The sequence below is a fragment of the Acinonyx jubatus genome, chromosome D1 (assembly GCF_027475565.1).
Source record: "Acinonyx jubatus isolate Ajub_Pintada_27869175 chromosome D1, VMU_Ajub_asm_v1.0, whole genome shotgun sequence".
Classification (NCBI taxonomy): domain Eukaryota; kingdom Metazoa; phylum Chordata; class Mammalia; order Carnivora; family Felidae; genus Acinonyx; species Acinonyx jubatus.
The window spans coordinates 102,444,045-102,458,164 of NC_069390.1; the positions used below are offsets into that span (position 1 = coordinate 102,444,045).

The 14,120-nt window shown below is 47.2% G+C and overlaps 1 long non-coding RNA gene across 1 annotated transcript in view; it reads right to left on the reverse strand.

The window, feature by feature from the left end:
• Positions 1 to 14,120, reverse strand: part of LOC113593138 (uncharacterized) — a 284,583-nt gene that overhangs the window by 34,443 nt on the left and 236,020 nt on the right. The window contains exon 4 of the long non-coding RNA XR_003413187.2: positions 6,503 to 6,686. This is a non-coding gene — a long non-coding RNA (uncharacterized LOC113593138). The remainder of the gene's footprint in view (positions 1 to 6,502; positions 6,687 to 14,120) is intronic.

Below are 14,120 nucleotides of genomic sequence, written 5' to 3' on the forward strand. Positions count from 1 at the left end.
AGTCACACAAAAAGAGGGTTCTGTGAAGCGAGGGCTTGAGAGAAGGCACTCTCAGGGGACAGAGGGCAGCAGGGCAGGGCATGTCTCCACATCAGCTGGAAGACTCCAGCTTGGCCAGCTGCTTGGGAAATGGCTCTTCCCCAGGTGCCAGCTTCTTTCTAGACCCTGTGGCCAGAGAGTTCGCTCATCTCTTACTCTCACCCAAGTCCCAGGGAAGCCCAGGCCCAGGGGACAATGCTGCCTTGTTGTGGAGCTCTAATTTCTGACTGGCCCCTTGTTTGGGGACGAGGGAGCAAGAAGAACGAGCTGTGAAGCTAGGAAAGTATTGCCCTGGAGCTGGGCTGCAATTTCTTTTTGTTCCTTGCCAAGTGCCCCTCTGATCTAGGACAGAGAGCCTGCTCTCAGCTGGAAGTCAGAAGGGGGCCCGGCCTTCAGGCTCTGGGGAAGCAGGACCAGAGTGAGGACGAACAAAAGCCTCACAGATCCCTCAGGGAAGTGTGAAGTGTCTGAGTCCACGGATTGTTCAGCCTAACCTGACTAGTGTGTCTGGGAGAATGACTGTAGGTGACTCACCAGTTCTTGGTCTCATGGCTTTGTCCCACAGACACATTATAGTGACTTTGCTTGACAAAGAGGCCTGGCTCGTGTGCTGGCTGCACATACACACTTACCAGTTCATGTGCATTTGCTACTGCTTGTGCATGCCTCTGTTGTAGGGGTGCCACAAGTAACTGTGCAAAGATTCTACCATATATGATGAAAATATGTGGGCTTTCCTTAGACTACAGAACAGCCTCCTAACCAGTCCCTTGATGCTGTCAGGGATCCTTGCACTTTCTCACCAAAGAACCCCTTCAATAATAGTTCTCAATCCTGACTGCCCATTAGCATCATCTAAGGAGCCTTTAAAAATACCAATTCCTGGGCCCCATCCTCAGAGGTCTAGGTCTAGGTCCAGGTCCAGGTCCAGGTCCAGGTCTAGGTCATCTTGAGATGATCCTGATGTGGAGCCAGGGTTCAGAACCATGGGCTAAAGGAAGGAACCATGAGCCCCTCTGCTCTGGATGGGTCCCCAAGTTGATCACACCTAGGGTGATATTCCTCAGTTTTTCTTGTTTTTTATTCAACGTTCCTATGATTTTTTTTTTTGCTATAAACTTCATATATCCATAATATAATTCTACTGTTTTAAATTATTTACCAATAAGCTAAGTTTTCACTCCAAGAAGGGGCTCCACATTCTTCCTGTGCTTCTCACACCAGCACACAACTCCATGCTCCCAGACCACATAGATCCCAGGGATGAGGACCACAGCTGATTTACCCATGCCTCCCAGAAAACCTTTCACTGACAAGTCTTTGGAATGTGTTTGCCAATGGTATTTACCAAGAGCAGGTCAGTTTTCCTAAAAGGTCCCTTTGATCTTCTCTTTGTTCTGGATGTATGGTGGCTCTGCATTGCCAGGTACCCTGATTCTGAAATGGGATACAGAGGCCCTGGTGGTGCAGGAGCACTCTATCGTGGTATTCACGAACAAACATTTTTTAAAAAGGAGGTAAATGCTTATTTTATGTATGTTAGATAAATATAAATAGGACATAAAACCTGTGATTATTATTCTTTCTTTTTTTTTTTAACATTTATTTATTTTTGAGACAGAGAGAGAGAGCATGAACAGGAGAGGGTCAGAGAAAGAGGGAGACACAGAATCTGAAACAGGCTCCAGGCTCTGAGCTGTCAGCACAGAGGCCAACGCGGAGCTCGAACCCATGGACCGCGAGATCATGAGCTGAGCCGAAGTCGGACACTTAACCAACTGAGCCACCCAGGCGCCCCTATTCTTTCTTTTTTTTTTAAAGGAATAGTTTTAAATTTGATTTAAGGAAAATCACTATGTAAATCGTAGTTCAGGTGGTACCTGGCTGTGTGTGTCACTAAGTGATCAAAGGATGGCATTCAAGGCCTCCTAATCTGGCCCTGGCCTGCCATTCCAGCTTAATTTTTTCCTCCTTCCCAATAGAGGGCCACTGCTTCATCAAAAAGGCTTACAAATAGTCCCACATATCAGCATCCCATAAAAACATGGGCTCTGGAACTATCCAAACTGGTTGAAACCAATGGCTCGTGCAAACTTAAGGGGAGGAGGCACAGACCCCACTTCTTGATAGGGAAATATGTGGAAGGTTCTAGAAGGACATGCAGAATGGATAGCATTGTCATGGCTGTTTTGGGGAAATACAATCTGCCACAATCCATCTAATGGATTTCATATACGTTTTAAGGTCTTCATATATATATGTAAGTTAGGTTCAAGATAAACTGGCAAGAAATTCTTTCTTTTTCCTCCCCTCCCTCATGACAGGAACCTGGGAATAATCCAGCTTGAGAGAAACTTTAGATATTAAATTTGAAGTGCCAGGCATACAGTAAACACTCAGTAAATGTGATTGCTATTATTAGATGATCTGGAGGACACTTCTGGTCTCTCTCCCCTGGACACAAACAATCACACATGTGCAGTCTTATCTCCAGTATTTCATGTAAACTTCACAATCACCCTGCGAGACAATTACTCTTAACCATTATCTGCATTTAACTAATGAGGCACCTGAGTCTTAGAGAATTGAGGAGTTTTCCCCTAATTTCCTGAATTTAATCCCTAAAAGTTTCATGAAGGGGGTAATTTGATGACCGTTTTAAAGATAGAGAAAGGGCTCAGGGAGATTAAGTACATTGGCCAAGACAGGAAAGGTTGGATTTGAACCCAGATTTTTCTGACTCTGGCCTCAGTGTGGTTCCCACCTTGGACACAGCTTCCCAACAGTGAGGGTGTGGTGGTGGGGGGAGGGGGGACTCCACCGTGGCTCTCGGTGCCAGTGAAGCTGCCAGGTGGTCACAGCTGAGTTTGTTCTTTCCGTAGTTCCCTGCAGATGGTACCCGGAAGCCAATGGCCATTAACCCCCAAGGTCATGGAGAAACATAGCTGCCGTTGTTCCAGGATGCAAATGTGCTTATTTACTCTAGCCAGTGGGAAAATGCCAGTTCCTGTGGGAAAGGGGCGAGTGTGTGGAAGGGTGTGTTGTGGAGGAGTGTAACAGAGGTGATGGGGACTGGCATGAAGCGCTGGGCAACGTGGCATGATGGCTTCTGCCCTTTTCAGAGCACCTCCTATGCACGCAAAGCTCTGGACCTTTGCACATGCTACTCTTTAGTCAGTGTTCATTTTTTCATTCAGGAGATCTATGTGAGGCCCTCTTATTTGCTACTCACTATGAAAGGTGCTGGGGGAAAAACACTGGACAAGATGGGAAAGTCGTGCACCCTACTGGAGCTTATCTTCAGGTGGTAAAGGGAAGGGCGAGGGACAGAAAATATTCATGTAAACAAATAAAAAAATAATCCCATATTTGTGATCTGTTAATCACTAAGAAGAAAATAAACAAGGTAACGGAAAAGGGAATAGCTTGGAACACTTCCCAGACCTAATTATCCTTTAGGATGTAACCCAGATAGCACTTCCTCTGGGAAACCTTCCTGGCCCAACAAGGCTAGGTTAGATGAGCCTCTAACGTGGCTCACATAGCCAGTTACCTGCTTGTGGTGCTTGTTTACTGGTCTCTCTCTCACACTAGCCTGCGTGCCCCTTGAGGACAGAGGCCAGGTAGTGTCCCAGGTACCTGGAAGCTGTCTGGCAGCACAGGTGCTCAACGCCTATTTGCTTAAAACATGAATGGATGGAGGGATGGCCATGTTTGGTAAAACATCACCCTGAAGAGTGAGGCTATTTTTAATGCAGTTATGGCCTCAAAACCGTGTGATCTTATTGTATTCTTCCTAACTGCTGCTGGCTGTTTTTCTTTTTTAAACATATTTTGGGATCTTAATGAATGAGAATGATTTGCACTACAGCATATGGCTACTTTAATTAAGCAAAGGGTATCATTTTAGTAGGATAATAAATACTGTATAATTTATCAGGCCTTGTGTGTATTTTACAAGTATACCATGTGGGCCATATAAATCATTCTTTTACTTGGGAGGGGTAGAAAAAATCCCTATTGCTCGGATGCAAGACAGTGCATGGAAAGAAAATGAGCTGAACACCTTGACTGACCCTGAAGAGGCAGCCATCTACGCAGCAGTCACCTTGGGGTTCCTTGGGCACCCTGAAAAGTGGAGTAACTCAGAAGGGACAGTGGATGTAGGGAAGAGACAATGTCCACGGTTGGAGAACTCAGTAACCCTCTGTGTTTGCTCCTCAATGAATAGAGCACATTACCACCCGCTGAAGAGGTAGGACTCTGCAGAAGGAGATGCTGCTTGGAGTGCTGGAAAGAGGCCTGGGCTCTTGGGTTTTGTTGCGAAGCATTTGCCCAGGGCTGGAGAATTAGAATCCACCTGGGAGTAGGGGCAGACTAAAAGTAAGGCAGGGGAAGGTGAGCTTAGCACGTGGCCATGGAAATCCAGCAGTACTGGGATGTGGTCAAAGAACACCCACAGGTTATAAACAGACCCTGACAGAGCAGACAGGCTGGTGGGGTCCAGGACCTCGGATGAGCTAGATGCCTTTGACCCAGAACAAGGTGCCCTGGCTCCCTGAGAGCACTTAGTATCCTGATGAGTGGGGAAGCTCCCCATCACTAGACGAGGGCAACTGTGCCCCGGGCTGTGGGGCTGGGGTGCCCCGATGGTAAGTCTCTGGGCAGATGGAAACCGAAAGTGTATTCTAAAGAATGAATCTTCCCCTACAAACTTGCAGACGCTTGCTACAAACTAACCTGCAATTCACCCTCCTTAAGCGAGCAGAGTCAGAGGATCTGTGGAAAAAATGGAACCAGCATGAGGTTTTGGTGGAGTGAGTCATGCCACGTAGACAGGAGTGGGAGAAGGGCATCTGCAGAAATGGAGAAACGGTGCATCATGTGTCATACCTTTCATTACATTTTCTAAGAACACAATGTTGGAGATATCCATTTTATCGCTCCACTATCTCTCTATCTGTTCCAGAGGTTCCAAAGAGATGTATACTGGGAAACAGTTAAGAAGCTGATCTGGCTGAGCAGAGCCTTTGTGGACAGGGAAGGCTGGCCTATTCTAATTTCATATACTTTTGGGAAGTATAAAGGAGGTAAGATTGAAAAGTAGCTATAGAAGACATTACAGAGAACCCTGAAGACTTCGTACATAAATTTTAAAATTAAAAATATGCAGTCACTGGCACCTGTCTGCAATATGCAAGGCATTCTATTCAGGCTGGGATATATCGAGACTTCAGACGACTTAATTACATGGCCGCCTAGACAGCTCTACCTGGGTGTCCCAACAGCACATTGAAGTCCACATGGCCAGCACCTGACTCCTCATGTGTCTGCCCAAATAAGCTCCCTCCCCTCCACTCTTTTGACCAGTTAAAGGTACCAGCGTGCACCCACTCACCTGGGCAATAAACTCAGGAAGCACTGAAGACCTTTCTCTCCCCTACACTCTCCATGTTAAATCAACAGCAAGTGTAATCAGCTTCACCTCCCAGCCCTTTCTCCAATTTCTCAATTCCTTTCTATTTCTTTTCTTGGATGATTACACCAGTCTCTTAACTGTTGCCCCTGCCTCCAGGCCTGTGGCAGCCCCCCACCCCGGCTTCAGATTCCACACCGTCACCATACCGTTCTGTGCTGAGAATCCCACAAGGACTCTCTAATAGCTAACGCAATAGTAGTTGCTGATTTTAAGCTTTACAACATTTCTTTTTCAAATGAAATCCCAATAATCAAAAGAGGACAGAGCCAAGATGCCTTGATGAGTATCTCGCTTGCTCAGTCTTGCTCCTTATCCCAAGGCACCACAAAAGAGCCCCAGTGACCCCAACAAACACAGTCTGAAAGTTCACAGGAAATGTCCAAACCACTTAGCATGGTTTTTTTATCCCTCTACCTCCTGGCCATCTCTCCGATCCCACTTCTGCCACTTCCTCCCTCACTGCTTGGACCATCCTGCTCTACTCTCTGGCCCCATCAACAGAGCTGCCTAGCACCAGTGATCCTCCAAATTCTGTTCAGGCATTAGCTCCTGTTGGAAGCCTCTCTGAACCCCCAAGCAACTCAGCCAGAACCTAATGCATTCTTAGGTGGACAGTCTTCCCCAGGAGAATGTAAGCTCCTTGAGGACCCAGCCAGCGGCCCATTCATTTCTCTCCTTGGTTCTCAGCTCCTAGTAAAGTCCCATAACCCTTCATCACACTGAGCTATGGAATGAAGACCAGGTGCCTCCCCTATCTTCACGCAGACTGTGCAGAGTCCTGCCGTGTTGCCTTAGGGTCTCAGCGATCAAAGACTATCCTCCTGTGACCCATGGTGATAGATTAGAACATCTGGCACCCTCCGCAGGGGTTCAGGCCAGCCTGTGTGGGCCTCGTTTGATGGATGGCCACTTCACTGGCTCTCTCCCTGCCAGCTCCAAAAGCAACACCAGTTCTTATTGTAGATAAAGTGACTTCTCAAATACCTTGGGCAAGAGGCCAGTGAGCTGGGCCAATGAGCAGTGGAAAGCAATTGTTCCAAGACTCTAATCGACATGCAGCTCTTTGAGGAAAAGAGTGATGAAGGCCTTTACTTCAAGAACCAGATGCAGGGCTTCTCCATCCCTCTCACGTGACAGGAGTGGGTCCAGGTTTGAGTCAGCCTGGCACCTAATACAGAAGATTTAGAAGACAAAAAGCTAACGGTCACTGTGTGCTTTGGGGGAGACAGTGGCTAAATAGCAGCTTCACAACAGTTGTAAAAAATGATGGTGTAATGTGCTGAAGTGCCCTCCCCAAATTCATATGTGGAAACCCCAACCCCCAGTACCTCAGAAAGCAACTGTGTTTGGAGATAAAGGTCATTAGGGTGAGCCCTAATCCAGTATGGTTGGTGCGCTTATAAGAAGAGGACATTTGGACAAAGCTTTGTATAGAAGGAAGACCATTTGAAGACACGGGGAGAAGACAGCCATCCACAAACTAAAGAGAGAGGACTCAGAAGAAATCAACCCTGTTCACAACCTGAATTAGACTTGCGGCCTCCAGAAGTCTGAGAAAATCAATTTCTGCTGTTGAAGCCAGCCAGGCTTTGTTATGGCAACCCTCACACACTAATACTGATGGGTATGGTGTGGTGAGGGTCTCAGGCTATGGTGCAGGCCCTGTGGGGGCTATGGTATGCTCCTGGGTGCCACTGTCGTCCTCATGGACGGTTTCTTGCTGCCCTGCTTCCATGAGTTTCTCTTCTCCCACAGCGTCTTGTGCCCTGGCTTGCCTTTCATCACATTCTCATGCAAAGGCTGTATTTGTCTACTTCTCTGTCTCCTCGACTAGACTCAGCTCTTCTAGGGTAACGTTGTGTCTCTTATTTCCAGTGCCTGGCACAGAGGCAGTACCCAGTAGCTGTACATTTGTGGAATCGATGAATTGGAGTTTACCATCCATATCTGTGCCCAGCCCTTCTGCCAGAGTCTGCTCCTTAGGTTGCCCTGGCTTGGGGGTCCTCAGCAGCCCCTCCCTTTCAGCTTCTCTGGCCACTGGCGCTGCTAAACAAGCCCCAGTAGGCCAAGGCTCGGAATGGAAAGGAATGGGTGGGGGAAGAGAGACGATTGGCCCATGTCCTGTCTAGAGAATGTGATTGGCTCTCTGTCTGAATGGGATCCTGTGATTGGCTTCTCGAGCAGTGTGGCTAATGAAGCTCTTCCCTTTAGGCGTTTCCTGGTAGCTTTCCGGCTGCGGGAGGGGGCTGGCTGTCTCTGAGCTGGCTCTGGTCTAGTACCTGTTTGCTGCAGCCTGAAGGTGCAAATGGTGCTCACAGACTCAGCAAACAGCTTTTTCCTAGGCCTTTGGGGATGGGATTAGCTGTGGGTCAGCAGGGGTCTAACACAATCTCCTTTTGTTGGGCAAACAAAACAACTGTTGATATACCTCCTCTCTGGTCCTGACACCTTTAACTCAACACAGAAAATCAAATCACTTCCCTGCAATTGGATTCTAGCAACTTCCCTCGATCCTCTTTTCCTTTGGTTTCCCTCCTGGGGTTCGACCTGCATTTTCCTTTTTCTGCAAGTTGAAAATGTAGGTTATGGCTGGGCTGTCAAATCAGGAAGGACTGGCAGTTAGAATGAGAGGCTCTCCCATCCTCCACAGCCTAGAAATGTTCCTTATAGTTCCCGAAGCCCGAGTGATATTTGGAAGTCTACAGTGATAATAATAAGTATTATTGTTTACATGTTGCAGTTGCTAACAGTTTACACATTATAATTCCTCATACAGTTTTGATCTTACATGAATAGGCATTATTACATTTGTCCTCAAACCCCTGGTGCAATTTGCAATTTTTTGCTTCACAATTTACATTTTGAGGATAAAGTACATGTTGGCTGCAAGCTGAAGTGACTGGGTCTGACAGGGTGCTGCGTTGCAGCAGACCCATTAGGGGAAGAAGAGGTGTCACCGTGGGTGGGGGGATGATTTTGCCAGAGGAGGAGGCCATTTTGCAAAATTTAAATCTGCATTGGAACATCACCCATCTCCTTTTCTGGCCCCCTTTCTGAGAAATATCATCTCTACTCAGCCCCAGAGCAGGCTTGTCTCTGCTCCTTGAGTGGTTCCTGCCCTGGACAGGCCTTGGCAGGGTGACAACCTCAGTATGTGGTAGGTGTGGGCAATGGCTGGCAAGCTGGTGTTTCTCTCTCTTCTCCCGCCCCCACCTCCTCAGTCTCTTCTGCTCCATGTTCATGGAGAAACAGAAGAAGGTGGGGATATGGGTTTGCCATTTATTCCCAAGGATTTCCTGTCCTACCTGCTCCTCCCCCTCCACTTGAGCAGGGGTCCCGAGAGAGGAGTCCTCAGATCACCTGTTTTTAATGGGATGTGAACGGTATCTCGTGTAACTTTCTAGTTCTTTCTGGACCTTCTCTCATCAAAGGTAGCTTTTCTGTTTGTTTCAAGCTGATGAAAGCAGCACCAACTTAAAAAATAGTAATAACTCAAAAACTACTTTGTAGAAAGTGGAAACTAGGGTGAGTCACTGGCTGTATGCGAAGGGAATGGTGGTGGGATAAGTTTTAATAACAGGGCACTGTGTGAAACTTTGAAAAGTAACCATCCCTCCCTCATTTTCCTCAATTTTGACAAACTGGGTTGGTGCAAAAGAAAGACATCTTCTTTTGTGAGCCCTCAGGAGCTGCAGAGCTAACTTCAGGGGCAGCCACGCATGAGAACATCCTTACATAGCTCATAACGCCTGGTGCATGGCAAATGCTCAGTACACGGTAAGTGTTACTATTATCATTAAAAATACAGATGAGACAATGAAAGAAAATGTTGGTTTCTTTTTCTCCAAACTCCTGAGATGGTCTCTCTCTTGTTCAGGGTTCACCTGGTCCTACTCAGGACATACTGACTGTCCAAGTAGGCAGCGAGACATCCTGAGGGTTGGGGGACAGCAGGGGGCTGGCTCTTGAACCTTCCATGGTACAATTCCTTGCGTGCTCACTCTGAGACCTGCTTATTTTCTCCCAGGTATTTGATTTGAGATTTCATTCTCAGACTGAACTGAGGTCTTACTAGTCAGTGAGTCAGGGTGGCTGCTAAGAGCTATACGTTAGTTTCCTAGAGCTATTGTAACCAAGCACTACAAACTTGGTAACTTAAAATAGCAGAAATTTATTCTCTCAGAGTCCTGGAGGCCAGAATAAGGTGTTGGGAGGAGCATGCTTCCTCAAAAGTCTAGGGGAAGCTCCTTCCTTGCTTCCTGTGGCTTCTACCAAACCTAGGCATCCCTGGGCATGTGCAACATCACAGCAGCGCCCGCCTCCACTGTCACAGGGTCATCTTTTTTGCGTCTGTCTCCTCTTTTTTTTTTTTTTTTTTTAAGTATGTCTATTTATTTTGGGCAGGGGGTGGGAGAGAGAGAGAGACAGGAAGAGAGAGAAAATCCCAAGCAGGCTCCGTGCCACCAATGTAGAGCCCCAATGAGGGGCTCAAACTCATGAGCTATGAGATCATAACCTGAGCCGAAATCAAGAGTTGGGTGCTTAATGGACTGAGCCACCCAGGCGCCCCTGTCTCCTCTTTTTCCAAGGACACCAATCATATCAGATTAAGGATCGACTCTACTTCAGTTTGACCTTGTCTTAACTGACTACATATGCAGTGACTTTATTTCCAAATAAGGTCACATCCCAAGGTACTGGGAGTTAGGACCCCAACATACCTTTTTGGAAGACAAAACTGAAACCACATCAGGGCTTTTCAATCATCCATCTCAACAGGCCTTGAAGGCAGCAGGGCTTTGGGGCAGAGCCCTGGGCCTTCACTTCCAGAAATGCTGCACCCGAACAAACAGGAACTGACTCTGATGGCTAGGTTTCCCTCTATCCTGCCCAGCTTCGGGCCTCACCCTGCCAGGGCTGATTAAACACATACCCCCCTTCCACTGCATCCCACATGTCCTCGGCTCAGTGAGTGGAAGTCAGAGCTCAGCTGAAAGTTCTGACCCAGGGCCACTCCTCCAGGCCAGCCAGAGCATGTCTCGCCCGAGAAGGCTAGCCTGCTGGAATGGACGTGACTTGTGTGCTAGCCTGTCACCCCACTCCTGCTACCCCGCCCCCCCCCCCCCCCCCCCCTCTGCTGCCAGTAAATGTTGTCAAGGCACAGACACTTTCTGAAATCCCACTGTCTGGAGGACGGAGAGCTTGACTCAGGCTGAGTGACAGTCACAGCTGAGCAGAAAAGGGCACAGAGAGAGAAAGAGACAGAGACAGAGACAGAGACCAACAGAAAAAGCAGGGTGACAGCTTGAGTTCAGAGAGACAGGGTGGGGGAGGGTAGCCCTGGCCCTGACTCCCCCAATGCCTACAGCAGCTGTTCTGCCTCCCTGGAGGGAGCCCTGGCTGTGCTTTCCAGAATCCTCCTCCAGTCTGGCCCCATTAACCAGCTACTCATAGAAATCATGGAGCCCTGAAGAAGGGACAGAGTAATCTGTAAACTCTTCTACACAGGGTTTTTTACAATAAATACTCCTGGTTTGCCTCAGGAGACAGTCATTGGGTTTTATAATATTTTTTCTAGAAAGATCTAAATGTTCTCTAATTAACCTATTAGTATTAATTATACACTTGTAGTCATTTATTTGCTAATCTGAAAAATGAACCTCCTGGATTCAAAGAAAAGGTTCCCCACCAACTCCCACCCTCTTTTGTCTTTTCTCCTGTGAAGTGTTTAAATCACTTGTCAACACAGAAGGAATAATAATAATAAAAAGAGTGACACCGGATCAGAGAGCAGGGGCATGGTAGAGAGATACAAAGCCCCCCAGCAGTCAGCAGGAAGCGAAGATTCCTCCATATTCATCAGGGGAGAGGAGAGGACAGCCGCAGGGTCCTCAGACCTGCCCAAGGAGCAAGACCCCGAGGCTGGCCTGCTGGGGCACAGTTTCCTGCCCTGTGCTTTTAGGACTTTATGGCTCAGATTTTGCACAGGGATCCCCGGGATCATGTGGGTGCTGCTGTCGTCAGCTTCTGTCTGTCTGCCCCGACCTTCTTGACAGATGAGGCTCACACACCTGAGACACTCTCTCTCAATGTAGCCAAAAGGAGGAGGCAAAGACACATAAACACACACGCATTTATGTTTACTGTGTGGGGATACAAGGCATTATAATAACTTGTAACCACCACACATATTATGAGCACATCAGTGATGATAACTCACTCACAGATGTGACAAAAAATTAGATAAGCTGCTATTACATACAATTGGTGGGTAGAGCCTCCAATGCCACCTTTTCCTCTCCCTGCTGCAGGAGAGCCTATCAGAACACAAGAGACGGAGTAAGCCTCAAAGAGCCTCAAGAAGGGTGAAACTGAATGCAAATTTTGTAAGCTTGCACATTTAGGTCCCATCTCAGCAGCCCTGATTAGAGTCCCACTGGATGGGACTATAAGTGAAGAAGAAGCAGTGTCACAAAGTGTCCCCAGCAAAGGACAAATGTTTGGCTAGTGGGTATGCCATTGTCCTGGAGCCTGTGGAAACCTGAATTTCTCTCTCTGTGCCCCACCAAGTCTAGGAGAAAGCTTTTGGGTTTCCCCACCTTAGGCTACAAGGCTCCTGGGTGGTGCTGTGTTCAGGTATGTTGGCCTCAGTCTCCCAGCTCCTCGGGAAGTCTGAGAACACAATTGGACTTGAACGCCCTCAGCATTTCTCACAGATTGACCATTGTCCCAAAGCTCTTGCTCAGTGGGGATTTCACACCTGTGGATAAATGATATGCTGTGCTGCAACCATGTAAGACCTATGAAGAGAGAGTTTTCAAAAATAATTAAATGGGTAATTTGATGCTTGTTCCTTTCTTCGATCTCTGTTCACTGAAGGTACATAAAACCTAAGGAATCGCACCTTGCTCTGGACCTAACCATCTGCCATTTCAAGCTTGAATGTCTTCCCTCCCCTCCTTCCCCCATGTTTGGTTCCAGAGGGGGGTTCCAATCCCTGGACTTTGCTGGAGGGCTTCACCAAGAAGCCTGGCATCTTCCCCTTGGACTGAGATCCATCAACAGTCTTGTCCCCATTCTCCCCCCTTGCTCAAAACAGACCCACAAGTCTAGGGACTGGGTTTCAGTAGGGTAATGCCTCATTGATCTGGGCACTGTTCGAACTTACACAAACTAGCCAGGTAACTGAAACCTATCCTATCAAGAGCCAAAATCATTTCTTAAAAAAATTAATCACCTTTAGTAGACATTTCTCAAAAATGCATTACACACCTTCTTTCCTCCTTTAACAGAGGCTACTGATCATAATTTCCTGGAGCTGTAATCTGTGTCTGCACCTGCCTTCTAGTTGCTCTGATTCCTTTTTCAACGTCAGAAGATAGGCTTTCACTCTGGTCCCTGCAGGGTGTCCATCTCTAGCAGCCACACTGCCTTCCTTCTGCTCGGATCTTTCTAGGCGTGCTGCCGCAGACTTTGGGGGGCCATCAGACCCACCTCCTCAGCTGGCTACTTCTTAGAGAAGAGTCAGGGAGGCCCTCAACAACACGCCCAAGAGGCAGGTTCTAGGCTTAGCAGAGACAGGGCTCTGGAATGGCTGTTTTGGGTGGTCAAGGACTCGTTGGCTTATTACACTGAATGTTCTACCTTATAGGACTAGAGATGCCAAAGAAACATGGTATCTTTAGGGGCAGCCACCCCACATTAAAACCCTAAGTCACTTTTGCTGTGATTAGACAGCAAGATGTCAAGGAGGAGACAAGGAAGAAAAGTGGAGTTTACTGAACATTTCCTGAACATTCTGTGACAAGAGCTCTGCTAGGAATTCTCACCTGCTATTTCACTCACTGCTCCCTAGATCCTAGAGATGTAGACACTATTGTCCCTATTTTACTGAGGGAAAAATGAAGGCTTAATGCTGCTAATTAGTAAGTGCAGAATCAAGATGCCAAATCATGCCTGTCTCACTTTGAAACCTGTTGTCTTTTGGGGCACATGGATGGCTCAGTTTGTTAAGCATCTTATTTCAGCTCAGGTCATGATCTTGTGGTTCATGAGTTCAAGTCCCACATCAGGCTCTGTGCTGACAGCTGAGAGCCTAGAGCCTGCTTCAGATTCTGTGCCTCCTTCTCCCTGCCCTCCCCCCCACTCACACTCTGTGTATGAGTGTCTCTCCTTCAAAAATAAATAAACATTAAAAAGAAATTTAAAAAAGATCTGTCGTCTTTTATACTTTTTATCCTTTTAAAAAGCATAGAATTCCTTCTTTTTAACTCTTTTTTCATTTCTCTATTTTTAATCTTCTTTATTTTTCTTTTTTTTTTAGTTCATTTATTTTGAGAAAGAGAGAGAGAGATGGAAAGGGAGAGGGGGGAGAGGGAGAGGGGGGAGAGGGAGAGGGGAAGAGAGAGAGGAGAATATGCAGGGGAGGGGCAGAGATGGAGGGGGAGAGAGAATCCCAAGCAGGCTCCGCACTCTCAGTACAGAGCCCAACGTGGGGCTTGATCCCATGAAAGGTGAGATCATGACCTGAGCTGAAATCAAGAGTCAGAGGCTTAGCCAATGGAGAAACCCAGGCTCCCATTAATTTTTCATTTTTAATGAA